Source organism: Diceros bicornis, chromosome 30 (assembly GCF_020826845.1).
Source record: "Diceros bicornis minor isolate mBicDic1 chromosome 30, mDicBic1.mat.cur, whole genome shotgun sequence".
NCBI lineage: Eukaryota > Metazoa > Chordata > Mammalia > Perissodactyla > Rhinocerotidae > Diceros > Diceros bicornis.
The window spans coordinates 1891082-1908913 of NC_080769.1; the positions used below are offsets into that span (position 1 = coordinate 1891082).

The 17832-nt window shown below is 39.8% G+C and overlaps 1 protein-coding gene, 1 long non-coding RNA gene and 1 pseudogene across 2 annotated transcripts in view; 1 reads left to right on the top strand and 2 right to left on the bottom strand.

Moving 5' to 3' along the window:
- LOC131394247 (ral guanine nucleotide dissociation stimulator-like) overlaps positions 1-17832 on the bottom strand; it is a 216051-nt gene that overhangs the window by 185066 nt on the left and 13153 nt on the right. The window lies entirely within an intron of this gene.
- LOC131394245 (peroxynitrite isomerase THAP4-like) overlaps positions 1-17832 on the top strand; it is a 344748-nt pseudogene that overhangs the window by 130900 nt on the left and 196016 nt on the right.
- Positions 10252-12064, bottom strand: LOC131394255 (uncharacterized). Its single transcript, XR_009216094.1, has 2 exons — positions 11984-12064; positions 10252-10774 (listed from the first exon to the last, which is right to left on the bottom strand). It is a non-coding gene; the product is annotated as an uncharacterized LOC131394255 (long non-coding RNA).

Below are 17832 nucleotides of genomic sequence, written 5' to 3' on the forward strand. Positions count from 1 at the left end.
GTGTGAGTTCAATGTTAATATATCAACAATATATATTAAATAAGGTGACTTTAAAGAGAAACACAGAAAACAAGGTTATGTATTGATCAGTGGAAGAAAATGTGACTAAGGCTTGCAGGAACCTAACCCTGCATTTCCCGTAGCAGCAGTGGGTCATATTCACCCATTCAGTGTTCACAGTGAATTTACAGAATGTCACACTGTGCATAATGAGAACTGACTGTATCTTATGTAATCCTCACATACTCTTTTATAGTAGATAGGTAGGGAACAGGGTGTCCACATTTTACTATTCAAGTAAGGCTATTAAAGACCTTATGAGCCAAGTAGAGAATTTAAAATGTCTTGTGCTCACCATAAGAGCCATGAATTTTCTCTTTTTTTTGGTGAGGAAGGTCAGCCCTGAGCTAACATCTATGGCCAATCCTCCTCTTTTTGCTGAGGAAGACTGGCCCTGGGTTAACATCTGTGCCTATCTTCCTCCATTTTATATGGGAGGCCGCCACAACATGGCCTGACAAGTGGTGCATTGGTGTGCACCTGGGATCCGAACCTGGGCTGCCAGCAGCAGAGCGTGAGCACTTAACTGCTACGCCACGGGGCTAGCCCCTAGCCATGAGTTTTTGAGCAAGGAAGAACTATGATGAACTGATGTTTAAGGAACAGTTACCTGGCAAGAGACTGTAGTATTGAGAGGAAGAGGGAGAACTGAGCCGGAAAGGAGAACCAGCTGTGAAACTCTCCAAGTATTCCCATTGCTAGGTGAGGAGATTCAGAGCTAAGGTGTTGATGTGATAAATGAAAAGTAGCAGCCAAAGGATGAAATAATGGATTTGGTAACCATATATAGGGTGTAAGTTAGGCTGTGGTTCTCAAAGTGGGGTCCCTGGACCAGCAGCATCAGCATCACCTGGGAACTGGGTAGAGATGCAAATTTTCAGGTGCTGCTGCAGACCTGCAGATCTGGAAACTCTGGGGTGGGGCCTGGCAATCTGGGTTTCAACAAGACCTCCTGGTGCTTCTGGTGCCCATCAAGTTTAAGAGCCAGGGAATTAAAGAAATGATTCCAACTGGTCACCATGCCCAGGTAAGCCGCAAGGCAGGGAGGTGGTATTTGTTTGAAGGATAAGACGCATTTTAAGTTTTAGGAAAAAATAGTTCAGCTTCTGTTTCATTTTAAGGGTTCCAGAGATGCCATTTTAGCTCTCTGCCTGTGAAGCTGTTTTGTTCACAATATGTTCTCCTTTAGAGAGCCCTTGGTAAGTTATTTACCACTTACCACATGTTCTGAGAGTCCCTTCCTTCTTGAAATCCCCTTTCAGACTTGAGTACGTACTTTATTTTTGTGCACAAGCTCCTCTATTTAAAATCTGGATTTCTTGGGCCGGCCCCGTGTCTTAGCGGTTAAGTGTGCACGTTCTGCTGCTGGTGGCCCAGGTTCTGATCCCAGGCACGCACTGACACACCACTTGTCCGGCCATGCTGAGGCTGCGTTCCACATGCAGCAACTGGAAGGATGTGCAGCTATGACATACAACTATCTATTTGGGCTTTGGGGCAAAAATGAATAAATAAATAAAATTTTAAAAAAAGCAAATAAAATCTGGATTTCTCTTCCTATAGGATCATGTATGGCACATACAGCCTTACTGTCAATTTGGAATGCCATTGGTTTGTTCCAAAACATTAGAATGTTTTAGAATTTAGAACCTGATAAATAGAGAATGTGTAAGCTTCTGTGTAGGACTCATATTTTTCAGATGTCTAGAGGTATCCCAACTTGCCAGTAACGTAGCCTTAGATTTAGCGGAACTTGAAAATCCTAATATAGTAGAAAATGAATTACATCTCTCACATTAACATTTACAAAATAAATGATCACAATGTTGACTTACCAATAATGACTTTCTATATTCTAGGTTCTGAAAGTATCTTGCTTACACAATAAACATGACAAAGTTTCAATGAGCCAATTAACTTTTCAGCAAAAGCTTGACTTGAGCGTATCTTGGCTTCCTTTTTGACAGTTTTAGCCTTAATGTTACAGTAATATTTTCTTTTTCTGGGAATCAGATAATGTTGTATTTGGTGAATATTTTAATTTTTAATGGCCACTTGTGTTTTATGATATGCACGTGTTCAAACAATCTATAAGAACCATTACCACCCACATATAAGATTATACAGGAGTGGAAGAATTTTGGCTGATTTATTGTATATAATTGCTCAGCCAAAGCAGATGGCAGACTCTACCGCTTACAATGATTTAGGGGTTTGAAGCAGTATTTTTAAATATAAATAATCTCAAAATTGGTAATATACAAAGTATATTACTTACTGTGGTAACTAACCAAAATAGTTAAATTTGTTATCTTTCTTCCATTTATAAGGATGCACCCATTACATAGATTCTGTACAAAATTGCAAAGATCACTTTTTTGCTTTTCAAAATTTATTTATTGTAATTTTCAATAGTGAGAACCTTAGTGTTGGGTAAACTGCTGCACAATTGCTGGAAATGCTGAGAGTATTTTTGAAAAGTGTAGAAATCTAAAGATAATGAAAAGTACATTTCTCCAATGTCAAGTCCCTTGAGGATCTGATAGGCCTCTGTCTAGTTTCACCCTGAAGAGATGGAAGATTAAACACCAGCACAGGACACAAGGGAAGAGGCTGCCAACTTGAGGGCTTCCCACGGACCACAGAGTGCCTGGCATACTGTTGGAGATTAAATCTGGGCTTTGTCCATGGGTGGGCCCTGAGAGGAGGATTTTGCTTAACTGACCAGAGAATAGACAACATTTTTTCTTTATAACAAGTAATACTTACCATGTAAATTTCTTTATTAATCTCTGAATAAATAAAAAAAATAACCTATATAGAAATCAACTCTTACTGACAAGCCCCACAGCCTTCTCTAGAGAGCTCAACAGAAAATGTCCCAGCTGACTGTGAATTGCTCTTCTCTAAAAGCCAGCCAGCCCTTCACTGATAGCCCTGGATAAGGAAGGCCAGATACAATTCTTTGAAGATGTTTAGCTGAATTCAGAACCAAAAATCCTACCCCCAGTTGGCTCCTCTGTGAGAATGGATGGCCAGTCTTATTTCACAGGCTGGGCAGTTGAGGTTTCAGATGAGCTTAATTGCTCTGTTCCCCAAGTATGGAAAAGGAGGATTGTGACATTGATCCAGGGCTGAGATTTTGCAGATAAAGATAGGGTCATAGAGGGGAATAAATATTTCAGCAAATTGATTTTTCGTTCTCTACAGTGGAAGTAATTTAAGAAGCAGATTGTTTCTTAATCGAACTTCTCTTCCTTGTTCTCTATCTGTAATATCGCTGTAAAAATTCTCTCTATAAAAATTTTAGTCTTTTTCTTTGCAGTCTGTTTATTATCATCTTTACGAATTCTTTGACTTCATCACCTTCTTGGCACCGCAACGCTAGCCAATGTGATATTATCATAGATTCAGTTTTGCAATTTCATCCTCTTATCTCTATTTCCTCTGCCATTTTGTTAGTTTTAGTTCTTATTGTATCTTATGCTTGAAAACATTTGAAGCTTACAGAGTATATCAGTTCCTTATTTTCTCAACTTTTGATTATCTAAGTGGCCTCAACTATCACTCTTCTTAAAAAAGTGAAATACATAACAGAACAATAGCTTTGGCTAGACGTTCTAGCCAAAGCAATTAGGCAAGACAAAGAAAGAAATAGCATCCAAATTGGAAAGGAAGAAGGTATACTATATTTGTTTACAAATAATATCTTATACTTTGAAACCCCTAAAAATTCCACAAAAATAATTGTTAGAACTAATAAATTCTGCAGAATAGTGGAACACAAAATCAACATGAAAAAATTAGTTGTTCTTCTATACATTAATAATAAGTAATCTGAAAAAGAAATTTACAAACATTATATTTTTATTTACAATAGCATCAGAAAGAGTAAAATACTTAAGAATCAACTTACACAAGGAGGAAATAATTCCAATGATGTTTTTTACAAAAATAGAAAAATCTATCCTAAAATTCGTATGGACTCTCAAGGGACCCTGAATAGCCAAAACAATCTGGAAAAAGAAGAACAAAGTTGGAGAACTTGCACTTTCTGATTTCAAAACTTACTACAAAGGAATCAAAACAGTGTAGTACTGGCATAAATAAACACAATATACTAACGAAGTAGTATAGAGAGCCCTGATATAAACCTTTGCATATACGGTCAAATGATTTTTGACAAGAGTGCAAAGACTATTCATTGGAGAAAGGATAAGTTTTTCAACAAATGGTGCTGGGAAAACTGGATACCCACGTGCAAAAGAATGAGGTTGGACCTTTATCTCACATGATATCTAAAAATTAACTCAAAATAGATCAAAGATATAAATGTTAGAGTTGAAGCTATAAAATATTTAGAAGAAAACACAGGGAAAAAGCTGCATGTCTTTGGGTCCAAATGCCATTGCCAACAATGATTTCTTTAATATGACACCAAAGACATAAGCAACAACAACAAAAAATAACAAATTGGACTTCATTAAAATGCAAAGGTTTTCTGTATCACAAGATAAAATCAACAGAGTAAAAAGGCAACACACAGAATGGCTGAAAATATTTGTAAATCACATATCTGATAAGGGATTAATAACTAGAATATATAAAGAACTCCTACAACTCAACAATAAAAAAAAACCCAATTTAAAATTGCACAAAGTACTTGAATACACATTTCTCCAAAGAAGATATAAAATGGCCAATAAACACATGAAAAGATGCTCAACATCACTAAGTATCAGGAAAATGCAAAATAAAACCACAATGAGATACCTCTTCACACCCATTAGGATAGTTACTATCACAAAATAAGAAAATAACATGTGTTGGCAAGGATGTTGAGAAATTGGAACCCTTATACTTTGATGGTGAGAATATAAAACTGTGGAAAACAGTATGGCAGTTCCTTCAAAAATTAAAAATAGAATTACCATATGATCTAGAATTTCCACTTATGGGTTCTGAAATAATAGAAAATATATTTATTGGTGTCTGCCTCCAATTCCTGGCACAGAGCTACTAAAACCCTTATACTTTCCTCAACGATAAGAACACTAGGAACATCTCTTGTTCTAATATTTGTCTTTGACCCCATCCCTGACACAGAACTCCTAAAACCCTTGTAATTTCCTAAGTAATAAGAACACTAGGAGAATCTTTTGTTCTATTGAGGCAACTCTGGGTGAGCTCCTGGATGGGGGCTGGTCACCAGAAAGACCACGCCCTCATTAGAAGCTTGGAATTTTTAGCCCTACCCCTTATCCTCCAGAGAGGAGAGAGGGGCTGGAAACTGAGTTAATAATTGATCATGCCTACGTGCGGGAGCCTCCATAAAATTCCCAATAGAAGGAGGTTCAGAGAGCTTCCAGATTGACAATGACAAGGAGTGACTGGAGAGTGGTGCACCTGGAGATGGCATGAAAGCTCTGTGCCCCTTCTCACATACCTTTCCCTATGCGCCACTTCCATCAGGCTGTTCTTGATTTATATCCTTGTATCATAAACTGGTGATCTAGTAAATGTTTCTCTGAGTTTTGTGAGCCACTCTAGCAAATTAATCAAACCCAAGGAGGAGGTTGTGGGAACCTCTGGTTTACAGCCAGTCAGTTAGAAGTACAGGTAACAGCTGGGGCTTCTAACTGGCATCTGAAGTTGAGGTGAGGTTGGGTGAGTGTGCAGTCTTATGAGACTGAGCCCTCAACCTGTGGAATCGGATGTATCTCTGGGTTGACAGCATCAAATTGAGTTGAATTATCTGACGACCAGCTGGCATTCCAAGAATTCCTTGTTGGAGGTGTGGGGAACCCTCCCACATGTGAAAAAATGAATCTCGAACACCATTTACGGGTATACATGCAAAAGAAGTGAATGCAGAGGTATAAAGACATATATGTACACCCGTGTTCTTAACAGCATTACTCAAAATAACCAGAAGCTTGAAGTAAGCCAGGTGTCCATAAACAGATGAATTGACAAAAAAAAAAAAAAAAAATGTGGTTTATAACATAATGGAATACCAATCACCCTTAAAAAGGAAGGAATTCTGGGTCCGGCCCAGTTGTGCATGCGGTTAAGTGCGTGCGTTCTGCTGCGGTGGCCAGGGGTTCACCGGTTCGGATAATGGACGTGCACTGACGCACCGCTTGGCAAGCCATGCTGTGGCGGCGTCCCATATAAAGTGGAGGAAGATGGACATGGATGTCAGCCCATGGCCAGTCTTCCTCAGCAAAAAGAGGAGGATTGGCAGATGTTAACTCAGGGCCGATAGTCCTCACCAAAAAAAAAAAAAAAAAGAAGGAATTCTGACGTATGTTATGACATGGATGAACCTTCAAGACTTTATTCTATGTGAAATAAATCCAGCCACAATAGGAAAAATACTGTATGATTCCACTCATATAAGGTACTTAGAGAAGTCAAATTCATAGGAATAGAGAGGACAAGGGTGGTTCCCAGGGGCAAGAGGGAGGGATAACAGGGAGTTGTTGCTTAATGGGCACAGAGTGTCAGTGCAAGGTGAAAATAGTTCTGTGGGTGGTTGGAAGTTATGGTTACACAATAATGTGAATGTACTGAATATCACTGAACTGTACACATAAAAATGGTTAAAATGGTCAATTTTATGTTATGCATATTTTATGACCATTAAATAATTAATTATTTTCAACAAATGAACGAACACTAGCTACATGCAATAGCATGGATGAATATCACAACCATAATGTTGCATAAAAGAGATTATATTCAAAAGGCTATGTATTGTATAATTCCATTTATATAAAATCCAAAAAAGAAACAAAACCGAGGTCTGGCTTCCAGTAATGGTGGAGTAGCTTGTTGAACTAACACTCTCACAGATAACAATGATAAAATCTGCATAAAATATTTTACATATTTATTGTATATATATAGTATATATATTGTATATATATAGTATATATATATTTTTATATATATATTTACATAGAATCATGTATCTATATGTAATACACATACAATAAATGTGTATATGTGTGTATGTATAAATCTCTTCCAAAGCAAGCAGAACTGAGAGGGAGTCTTCCCTTGAATGATGGGAATTGCACCAGGAGATATTTGCAAGCTTGAGTCTTTTGCCTCAAAGCATTCCAAAATCTGTACGTGGCCCAGATAGGGGAGAAACTACAGTCTTTCTTGTAATGTTAGAGGATGTATTTTGGGGCTGGCAGAGTAGCTGGAAAGTTAGGGGAGAAATTCTGGAAGGGAGGGAGCCACTAAGAGGAAAATCTCAAAATGTGTATGAAAGTCTCCCCCACACACACACCAAATTGGCAGATCTTTGAACAACACACATGCAGGGTAGGCCCCAGAGGGACTATTGTAAAAACAGCAGTTGGAAGATGAAAGATCTGATTGAGAATTTCAACTATGCCCACTGTAAAGGAGATAGGATTGGAGTTTCAGTCCAGCCAAGTTAACTCCCTGCTAGAAAAATAACACCACTCTTCAGAGGAATACAATAGAATTCAAAGTCTCTATAACTATCATACATGGTTTTCAGTACACAATTTAAAAAAGCATGAGATTTGAAGAAATAGGAAAATGTAATCCATATATGACCAAAAGCAGGCAGTAGAAACTATCCCCAAGTTGTTGCAATTAGCAGACAAGGATAAGAAATTAGCTTTTATAAAGATGATAATGGTGGTAAAGAAACATATTCTCATAATGAATGAACAGATGTGGAAACTCAGCAGAGAAATGGGAATTATAAAAACGAACCAAATAGGAAGATGAAATAAAAAAAAGTACTTATGAGTTTACCAGTAGATTAGAAACAGTAGAAGAAACATGAAGACAGAGCAATAGAAATTATCCAGTCTGAAGAAAAGAATGTAAAATTTTTGAAGGAAAATGAAGAGAGCCTTACAACCTGTGAGATGATTGAGTCCCCAGCAGAGAGAGGAATGACAGAAAAATTAAATGAGACAGAAAGGCAAATCAATAAGTAATAACATAAAACTTCCAAAATTTGGTGGAAAATCTAAAATTTTAGATCTAAGAAAGTCAACAAACCCACAAAATAAAATACAAAATAAAACCATACTTCAGCACATGATAGTCAAGCTGTTAAAATCCAAAGATAAAAAGAAAATCTTGAAATCATTCAGGAAAATACATACACACAAGGGAAAACATTACATACAAGGAGAAATAATGTGAATGATGGATGATATATTATCAAAAAAAAATAGACAAATCAACAACAAAATCACATCTTTCAAGTACAGAAAGAAAACACAAAAGTCAACACAGGATTCTATATTTAGCAGAACTCACTTTCACAAAGGAAGCAGAAGCCACAATAAGATACCACACACCAATTAGATGGCTAAAATAAAAAATAAAATTGCAAATACCAATAAAATTGCAACTACAAAGTGATGGTGAGGACTAGGAGCAACTAGAACTGGGAATGCAACATGATAGTTGCATTCAGAAAACAGTTTAGCAGGTTCTTATAAAGTTAAACATATACTTATTATATGACTCAGATATCCCACTCCTAAGTATTTACTGAAACAAATTGAAAACTCATGTTTAAGGAAAAATCCTTGTGTGAATCTTCATAGCCATTTTATTCATAATTGCCAAAAGCTGGAAACAAACTAAATGTCCTTCATCAGGTGAATGGAGAAAGAAGCTCTGGTGCATTGGTACATTAGAATACTACTTGGCAATAAAAAGGATAAACTCTTGATTTACACAACAACATGGATGAATCTTGGATGCATTTCTCTAAGGGAAGGAAGCCAGATTCAAAAGGCTATATAGTATATGATTCCATTTATATGACATTCTAGCAAAGGCAGAAATACAGGGATGGAAAATGATCAGTGGTTGCCAAGGGATGGAGTGGGGGAAGGGGTTGACTACAAAGTGACAGCATGAGAGAAATTTGGGGGTGAATAAAACAGCTCTGTATGGTACTGTGGGGGTGGATATATGATTCATAAAGTTGTCAAAACCCATAGAACTGTACACCACAAAGAGTGAATTTTACTCTGCAAATTTTAAAAATCAATCAGGATGTTAGGGAATTCAGATGGAAGGAAGTGACAAATGAATCTCACTGTATTATAAGCATGTGACATAACCACACTGAAAGTGTGGAGATGAAAGGTCCTGACCTGAGTAACTTTGGAAGACAATGTTTTGACGGGATACTGTAAAACTAATGTACTCGACACAAACACTGTACTCTAGGTGGTAAATTTGTTTTTCATAAGGGTATGGATTAGCAATTCTGAAAGTAGTTGACACATTAGTAAATATATTGTAGCTAACTGGAGTTAAGTTTCTCACTGTTGGTGAAAGAAGTTACAAATAAGCAAAAGGAGAATGCTAGAATAAACTCTGTGGTGCTGGATTGGAGTTGGAATTATCAGTATGAATCCATGTCTCTTTTAATATATCTATCCAGATAGATGGATTGATAGATAGACTGATAGATCAATTGATAGATGTGTATACCTGAGTTTATATTCATACATACATTTCCAAGCTCTGCTGAGAGGGCCTAGAAGCAGTGACACCATAGTATCAATGAGCACACCTGGCTCCCAGATCTTGGTTTCTAAATATCATTCCCCAATAAAAATAAGCAGGTTTTCTTGGAGAAATGGGTACTTCTAGGGCTGGAGATGGAAAATACAAGATGAGCCTGGAGCATCTTGTAGTTCTGGGAAGTCTGAAAGTGCTTTAAAAAAAAATACAGAAAATGATGAGATGTGTCAAAAGCAATCAATCTGAAATACTTCCCAATGGCTCAAGTTGGAAAACTGAGAGCAACAAAATAAATAATGGTAGCACTGGATTATTACCCAGAGAATAAAATAAATATCCATGAGTCTATACTGATATAAAAAAGATTAAATAAGAAAGGAAGAAAGAAAGAAAAAAAGGGGAAAAAAAAGAATGAAAGAAAGAGAGAAAGAAAGGAAGAGGGAAGGGAGAGGCAGGAGGGGAATCTTCCTCACAGAATTCCAAATAATAACCGCAGCTGGACAGCATGAAATAGAAAATTGCCACTAGAACACCGCAGTAATAATTACTGTGGGCAAGACTGACTGGTGAATGCAAAAACTGTGGGTGAAACTTGAAGAAGAAACAGTACATTTACAGAACCTCAAAGCATCTACCTCCAAATACTTAACTTTTTTCTCTTAATTTATTTAAAAGACTTATGACTATTCAAAGCAAAAATTATAACACTGTATTGTGGGATTTATAACATGGGTAGATGTAAAATTTATGAAAACAATAACACAAAGTTCAGACAGTAAGTGGAACTGTTCTGTAGCAAGGCTTCCATATTTTACATTGATTAAATTGGTGCACTATTAAGTCTAGGTAGGCTGTGATATGTTAAAGATGCATATTGTAATCTGGAACAACCACTAAAAAGTGCAAAAAGTGTGTCACGTAAATGCTAATAAAGGAATCAAACAGCATACAAAAAGCTTTTGTACAAGAATGTTCGCAAGAGATGATCTGCAAGTCCCCAGGAGGAAGATGAGCGCACTGCAGGGCATCCACAGAGCAGAACGCCCTAAGCCGTGCCGAGGAGCAACCGCTGACACACACATGCTGGGCGAGTCTCATCAACCTCATGCCGAGGGAGGCAAGCTGGACAGAAAACAACACACGTGGGATGATTTCAGCCAAGATGAACCTATGGTGAAAAAACCAGAACAGTGGTTGCCTCAGGGGAAGGAAAAAATTGCCTGAGAATGAACAGGAAGGAGTTTTCTGGGGGTATTGGAAACATTCTATTCTTAAAGGGGTGAAGGTTATATAGGCATGTTTATTTGCCAAAACTATAGAATTGAGATTTGTGCCTTTCAGTGTGAGTACATCTTACCTCCACACACACAGAAAGGACTAAAAGTATAATAAAGTGAGGTGGGAATGGGATGGAGTGTGGATGAAATAAAAATGGCCAATGATTAGTAGTTGTTGAAGCTGGGTGATGGGCCTACTATGCTATTTTGTTTTTTTGTATATTGTTTAAATTTTTCTGGCATCCACAGAGCAGAATGCCCTCAGATATTGTTTTGTAATAAAACAGAAATTGTTCTGTAATAAAACACTTGTATAAGAAGACAAAATTGATATACAGTGTTCGTTGGTAAGATATTGGTTACCTTTGAGGAGGAAGGAGGAGGAAAGGGATTGTCCGGGTCTGAGTGAAGCTGCTGCTAGTTCTTGGTCACACAAGTGTGTTCACTTTGTAATAATTCTTTGAGGTTTACATGGATGACTTCTGCATATATTTCTGTACACACGTTATACATCAATAAACATTTTAAATGCTGCATATTTGCACAAAGATCCTAACTCAATATCTCAGAATAACAGCAGGGTTTTGTTTTAAAGTGGAACACATTCACTCATGACATCATCAGATGGATTTTAATACTCCCAAGTATCTATTAATGCCCTCACCCTGTGTGGTCCCCTGGGTCTTTCCATTCTTGCCTCAATTTGGTAACTGGCATGGTTTTGAGATTTTATGATGTCATCTTTCTCCAGCAAGGTCCACTCCCACGACGATGCTCACCAAGGCCTCGACACCTAGCACAGTGCAGTGTTCACATCATGCACTCAAGACCCTTGGGACTGGGTTGAATGAGGAACAAAACGAGGAGTACATGATGTTTTTTAACTTATGTCTAGGTGCCATATCATGCCTTAGGAAATTGGTAGGGTTTTTCGATAGATTTGCTATGCTTTCTAATTTTTCCTATTGAAAACAATGGGAAATAGAGTCTCAGAGTTCTTTCTCAGAGACAGTCTGACATTTCAGGCACAGATTACTGACAATTATTAATGGCATATGACTTTCCCACCTCATTTTAGTTTTAAGTTTTTAACTCCTTACCTTGGAAATGACATAACTTTGCTTCTTCTAAATCTTGTAGTAATACTGATGCTCCAGAAAGTCAGGCCACGGATATTCTGCTGTTGTCGTCCTCCCTGCAAAGAAGTGGAGCTGTGCATCCACCAGTCTGAGAAGCATGTGGTGCTGTAGTATTTGGAGTCAGAGTAGCTAAATGGAAAAATTACTTCAGAGAATTATCACCATAACCCCCAACAGCAACAAATTATTTTGCTTAATTATTTTGTGATTCTGAGGGTATATTTAAAAAGGGATATTAAAACTGGTTGCCAAGGAGCCAGCCCTATAGTAGAGCATAAATTGTATATTACTTTCCTACACAAACTTGCCTAACATTGTGGAAATGAGCAACGAGAAGTTTTGGTGCTGTTGCTTGTGTTAACGAGGCCAAGAGGTCCACACTGGGATAAGGAAGTCCAGTGAACAAGCCTGTGTGCAGCGTCAGACAAGGGGCATGCGTGTGGTCACCTGAAGTGGCTTAGGGGTCACTTACCAGTGCATCTGAGTTTCCTGTCTGTACAATGGGGGAATTGGGGCTGCCCACTGTGATGTTTTCTCCTTTTTATGACATGTCTCAGCGCAGTCCTTCTAAGATGCCTGACCAAGGTATGGGCCCTTCAGGTGGGTGGGGTCCAAAGGGAGGATCTCTGCAGCGACCCTGACCATGGGGTCCAGAGGGAGGATCATGGCAGCCTGGAGGGATGCAGGGGATGGTAGGACAGGTGGCCTTGAAAAGGCAAATTCCAGGATCCCAGGCACCCGGTATTTCCATTTTAGATATTGAATTTACTTTTCAAATACTGGCCAGGGGGCTTCCAATAGGGCTGCAAGCATCCTCAGCAACAGCTAGTCTGGTGAGCCCCACCCCTACCTGAGTACCGGGCTCAAGGGATGCAGCCCAACCACTCTGCACAAACTCTGGGGGGTGCACAGGGCATGGAGGGTGGGTGTGGTATAGAGAAGAGGTGGGGTAGAGAGTGGGGTGGAGAAGCAGAGGATTGGGGCCCAGGGGCGGAGGGACGAGGCAGGAATTGGGGCCCCTAGCTGTTCATGCTGGGAGCTTTTGTCTCTTAACTGCTCCCAGTAGGCAGCCTGCAGAACTGCAGGACTACAACTCCCAGGATGCTCTGAGCACAGGGCGGTGCATAGCCCTAGGGGGAGGAAAAGGGTGGTGTGCTCTTGGCTGAGGTCAAAGCCGTCATTGGCTGCAGACACTTGTCCAGCACCTGCTCCACGTGGACTGAGCCCCATAGGGATGTGATGGGACGAGAAGGACCAGGGAGTTAGGAGGGTGTGGCGGCTGCATGGGCAGCCTCGGGCCTGCAGCGTGCAACTGCTTTTGTCCAAAGTTGAAGCCAGACTCACCCCTCTTCCACACCGCCTCCCTCTGTGGCTTGATTCCTCCTCCCACCTGCATGCCTGTGGGTCTTTCCACAGCCTCCTACCTAGTCCAGGGCCAGATGCTTCTCTAAAATTCTTATGGGAACTGGTTTGACATCCCAGAAACTTTCCACTTTGCCTGCTGCTCTCTGCCTCTCCAGCCAAAGTGCCAACATTTCATTAGCTTTTGGGAGAAATTCGCCCTTGTGGTCCCTCTTACAAGCACAACTTAAGAGCTTTGCAGGGTGGTAACAGTGGCTGTTGCTTGCCTTTTTTGCAGATGTGGAAGTTGAGGCATCCTTGAGGTTAATCACTGGTTTCCCCAGGATCCGCTAAGAGCAGAGGAGAACAAGCCAATTCCCAGGAAAGTATCTAGTAGACCATTATCACCAACCCATTCCAGTGCAGAGGCCTCTGAAACAGCATCCTTAAGATGAGAATAGCTTAAGCATTTTGCCCTTTAGATTGATCACCTAATCTCAGCTCAGGCCTGAGTGGCCAGTCTCTCAGAGACACAGGTGACGAATCTGATCCCTCAGGAAGAGACCGGTGGTCCACCTTTGGGAGAGGGATGTGTAAGGTAGACAGCACTTGGGCAGCATTTGAAATCCATCAGCTTTAACATCTCTGCTTTGGATTCTGGCAAAGTTCCCGGATAAACACGCCCAGGGATAGTCAGATGTACCATATTCTTTAAAAATTGATTAGAATAGTGAAAAGAACAGAGCATAAAATAGCTTGCTTATTTGCAAAAGATGAAATGCAAGCAAGATCTTCTTGTCAATTTTTTCTGTTCATTCTCTTGGCTGTACTGTACACTTGAATGCAGAAACAAAAAATTTGAATGGCCAAAGTCTCTTTTCCTGAGATTGGTAAATTAACTTAAAAGTTCTATTGAAACCTGTGGAGGAGTTGTTAGCAGCTTTCACGACTTATGTCCTCCCTAAAAATCTGGGCGTTGATCTACAGGAAAAAAAGCCCTTGTTTATATTACACATCCCAGTAGGTTACATTTCCGATTCCTGAATGTGGGATATTATCAAAACAACTGAAAAACCTGGTCATGGAAACTGGACCCAGTCACTTTGTCAAGAATTTGCCTCTTTATGAATAAATGACACATGAATTCTCTAACATTTTTGTAAAGAATGGACGAGAAACTCTGTGGTGTCTCTGAATGTGGCAAGACAGGGAATTCTCATTAGACCACATCCTCGGATTCTTCTCTCGTGTTCAATAGGCTCAGGTGATAGTCCATGTGGTCAGGTGCAGCGCTGCTCCCCCAGCGCCTAGTGTTCCATCCTACTCTGGCCTGTGCCTTCTTCAGGGGGTTCTGACAACACTCGTCCACAAGGGTTGGAAGGAGACATTGTAACATGAGGATATTCATCATCTTAAAACAAGAATTAATGGAGAGGAAAGTTTCGGGGTGTGTGTCCTCCAATGCACTGCTGTTGGGGTGTGGCTGCAGTGACCACTGTGCTCCCAGCAGTCCCCACAATGATTTCTCAGACGTTTAATCTCCTGGTGCAACCACAGCAGCTGTTGACAGAGCTGGGCGCTCGTTGTGGTTCAGTGTCTTCCCTCAGATTTTGTGGCTCTGACCCTCCTCTGCTCGCCCATTTCCTAGTCCAATCTGCTGTGTTGATTGCTTTGTAGTTGTTTCCTAGGAGCCACTGTGTGTAACTGTATTTCACAGAGTCTTTAGGGACCCACCCTCACTACACAAGTCACTGTACAACAGCCGCTTATCCTGGTGTAGCCCGTGTTCGTCCTCTCCAGTGGAGCTGTGAAGAACCCTGCTTAGTCAGAGCTCCTCTCATTCTCCTGCTGCTTACAAAGCTGGGCATCTCATCTTTGGTCTCATTAACCTTATTCTTTTCATCGATTATTCTGAAGTCGGATACGACTTTGTTAATAATGTGGACACTGGCAGTCACAGGCACTTTTATGTATCTTCCCCAACAGCTCTGTGAAGTAGACCTGTGATCCCCATTCTACATGGGGGGGACACTGAGGCTCAGAGAGGTCGAGTAGCTTTCTTCACTTCACAAAATTTCTTGGTACGTTTTGAATCTCCACTTGGAACTCCGCCTCTCACCCCATCCTGAGTCCATTATCTGCTTGATGGCAGTCACCTTGCACAAACAGGCCCCGGGCAGGGAGTGGACTAGTTGGGCGTGGTCCTCCGGCTTATCCTGGGAAGTTTCTAGGTTTATTGCGAGAGCTGGAGCAGTGGATACTGACCGTCACTCGCCTGGAAGGTTTGTTATGTAGAAATACTCCACTGACTTTTTGCGGGTGTCATATCTTCTTTGTCTTCATTGCTCCCCTGGGCTTTCTCCTACAGTCCGTGCTGTGCAGTAACATACAGTACAGAGACTGGTGAACATAGTACTGTTGCCCTGCACAAAATGGCCACATCACTCATTTTTCTAATTATGAAAGAAATACATACTGTTAAAAATGTCTAATTACACAGATCTATATAAAGTGAAACCCTCCACTTTCATCCTCTTCCCTGAAAACTCACTCCCCTACTCAGAGGGAACTGTTGTTAACAGGGTGGAGTTTATTCTTCTGGACATTTCCTATGTATTTATAAATACACATAAAGTTTTTTAACATAAATTACATAACTACATCGTTTTGCAATTTGCTGTTTCCCAAACCATATATCATAGACATCTCCCGTTATCAGTGCACATCATTCTAACTTACCATTTTAGATGTTTTAGAGGTATTCCAAAGAACAGGAATACCATAATCTGTTTACTTCTTCTTTGATAGAGTTGGGATTACATCCAGTTTCACTATTGTACATAACGCTGCAGTAAGATCATTGTATGGAATTTATTACACTGTTATTCAACTGCTCAGTTTGCTTTGTTTCCTTTTAGTCAGAGACTATGATATATTTTGAACATTTTTATGGGAATTATTTTATAGGGAAATTAATTTTATCACTGAATAAATACATTTATGGGGAAACTGGCCTTCAAGGTCATCCATCTCAGTACTCTGGAGAAAAATCATGACACTTAGAAGGTATTATGGTTGCTCCATCACATTCTAACGAGTCATGTTAACAGTTTAAAGTTGAATGTTTAAATAGCCTCTACTCTCTATGTTCAGAAGGATGACTTTTTCTTGTCTTGAAAACTTCTGACTCCAGGGGCTCTCAGTTGGACTTCAGAGAGGATAAGATATTGGTGTCGTATCTGTTTCTCTTCAGCTGTAGGCTGAATCTTCCAAAGATGATAGAATTGAACATGGTCCAATCAATATATATGATTTGGGTCAAAAATTCAAAGTAATGAACACAAGATAGGAATCTATAACTTTGGTTCTTAATAAAGAATTTCCTTTGAGGACCTGCCCAGTGGCGCAAGCGGTTAAGAGGGCACACTCTGCTGCAGTGGCCTGGGGTTTGCCGGTTCGGATCCCAGGCGCACACCGATGCACCGCTTGTTAAGCCATGCCGTGGCAGTGTTCACCATATAAAGTAGAGGAGGATGGGCACGGATGTTAACCCAGAGCCGGTCTTCCTCAGCAAAAAAGGGGGGGATTGACATTGGATGTTAGCTCAGGACTGGTCCTTCTAACAAAAACAAACAAAAAAAAACAGAATTTTCTTTGATATTCTTAAGTCTCTGTGATTACTAGTAAAAACTCACCTATGGGTGAAGAGATTTGGTTCTGCTGGCAATGTCTGGCTTGAACATCCATAGTTAAGCCTGCCACATCCGTAGGTAGATTAGACTTGACCTCTTGATGACCTCTGCCCTTGGTCTTTGACCTGGGAAAAATAAGAATTTTAAAAAGCCGCTGTTATTAGCACTCAATGCTAGAAATGCCCATTAAAGAGTGAGTTTCATTTGGTAAACCAAAGGGAATATAAGCAAAACAATGTCTTTAATATCTATAAAATTTCAAAAAATTCTCATTTTTTAAAATGTAACTCTGTTTTTGCCACAGTGAAAACTGTGTATATGGGAATGAAATATTACTCTGTCCATTTCTTAAGTTGTTTCCATTGACTTGGATTTATCCTCTAATCCGGATTCCAACTGTGAAAGAACGTCTTGGTCCTTCAAAGAAAAGCAGCCATTGAAATTTGATTTTCTTTTAGCTCGGCATCCTACAGGTTTGAGGAATAAATTATAATGTAATGATACAATGATTTTGAAATCTAATTGTAAATTAGAGGGGTGTAAGGGATGATTGAATGGTGTTTCATCCTCATGGTCAGGGATATTGTACACATGGACGTGTAAACACGATTCAGGAAGCTGCTTCAGACCCGTGACATCCCTGAGAACCACAGTGCAGGAGGATCTAGGCACACAGCCATCTGCCTCGATCTCCTGGGTTACATGTAGATCCAGCTGTCTTGAATGTGGCTTTAGAGCAGCTATCTATTTCTCCCCTTCTTTCTCTCCAGCTTATCT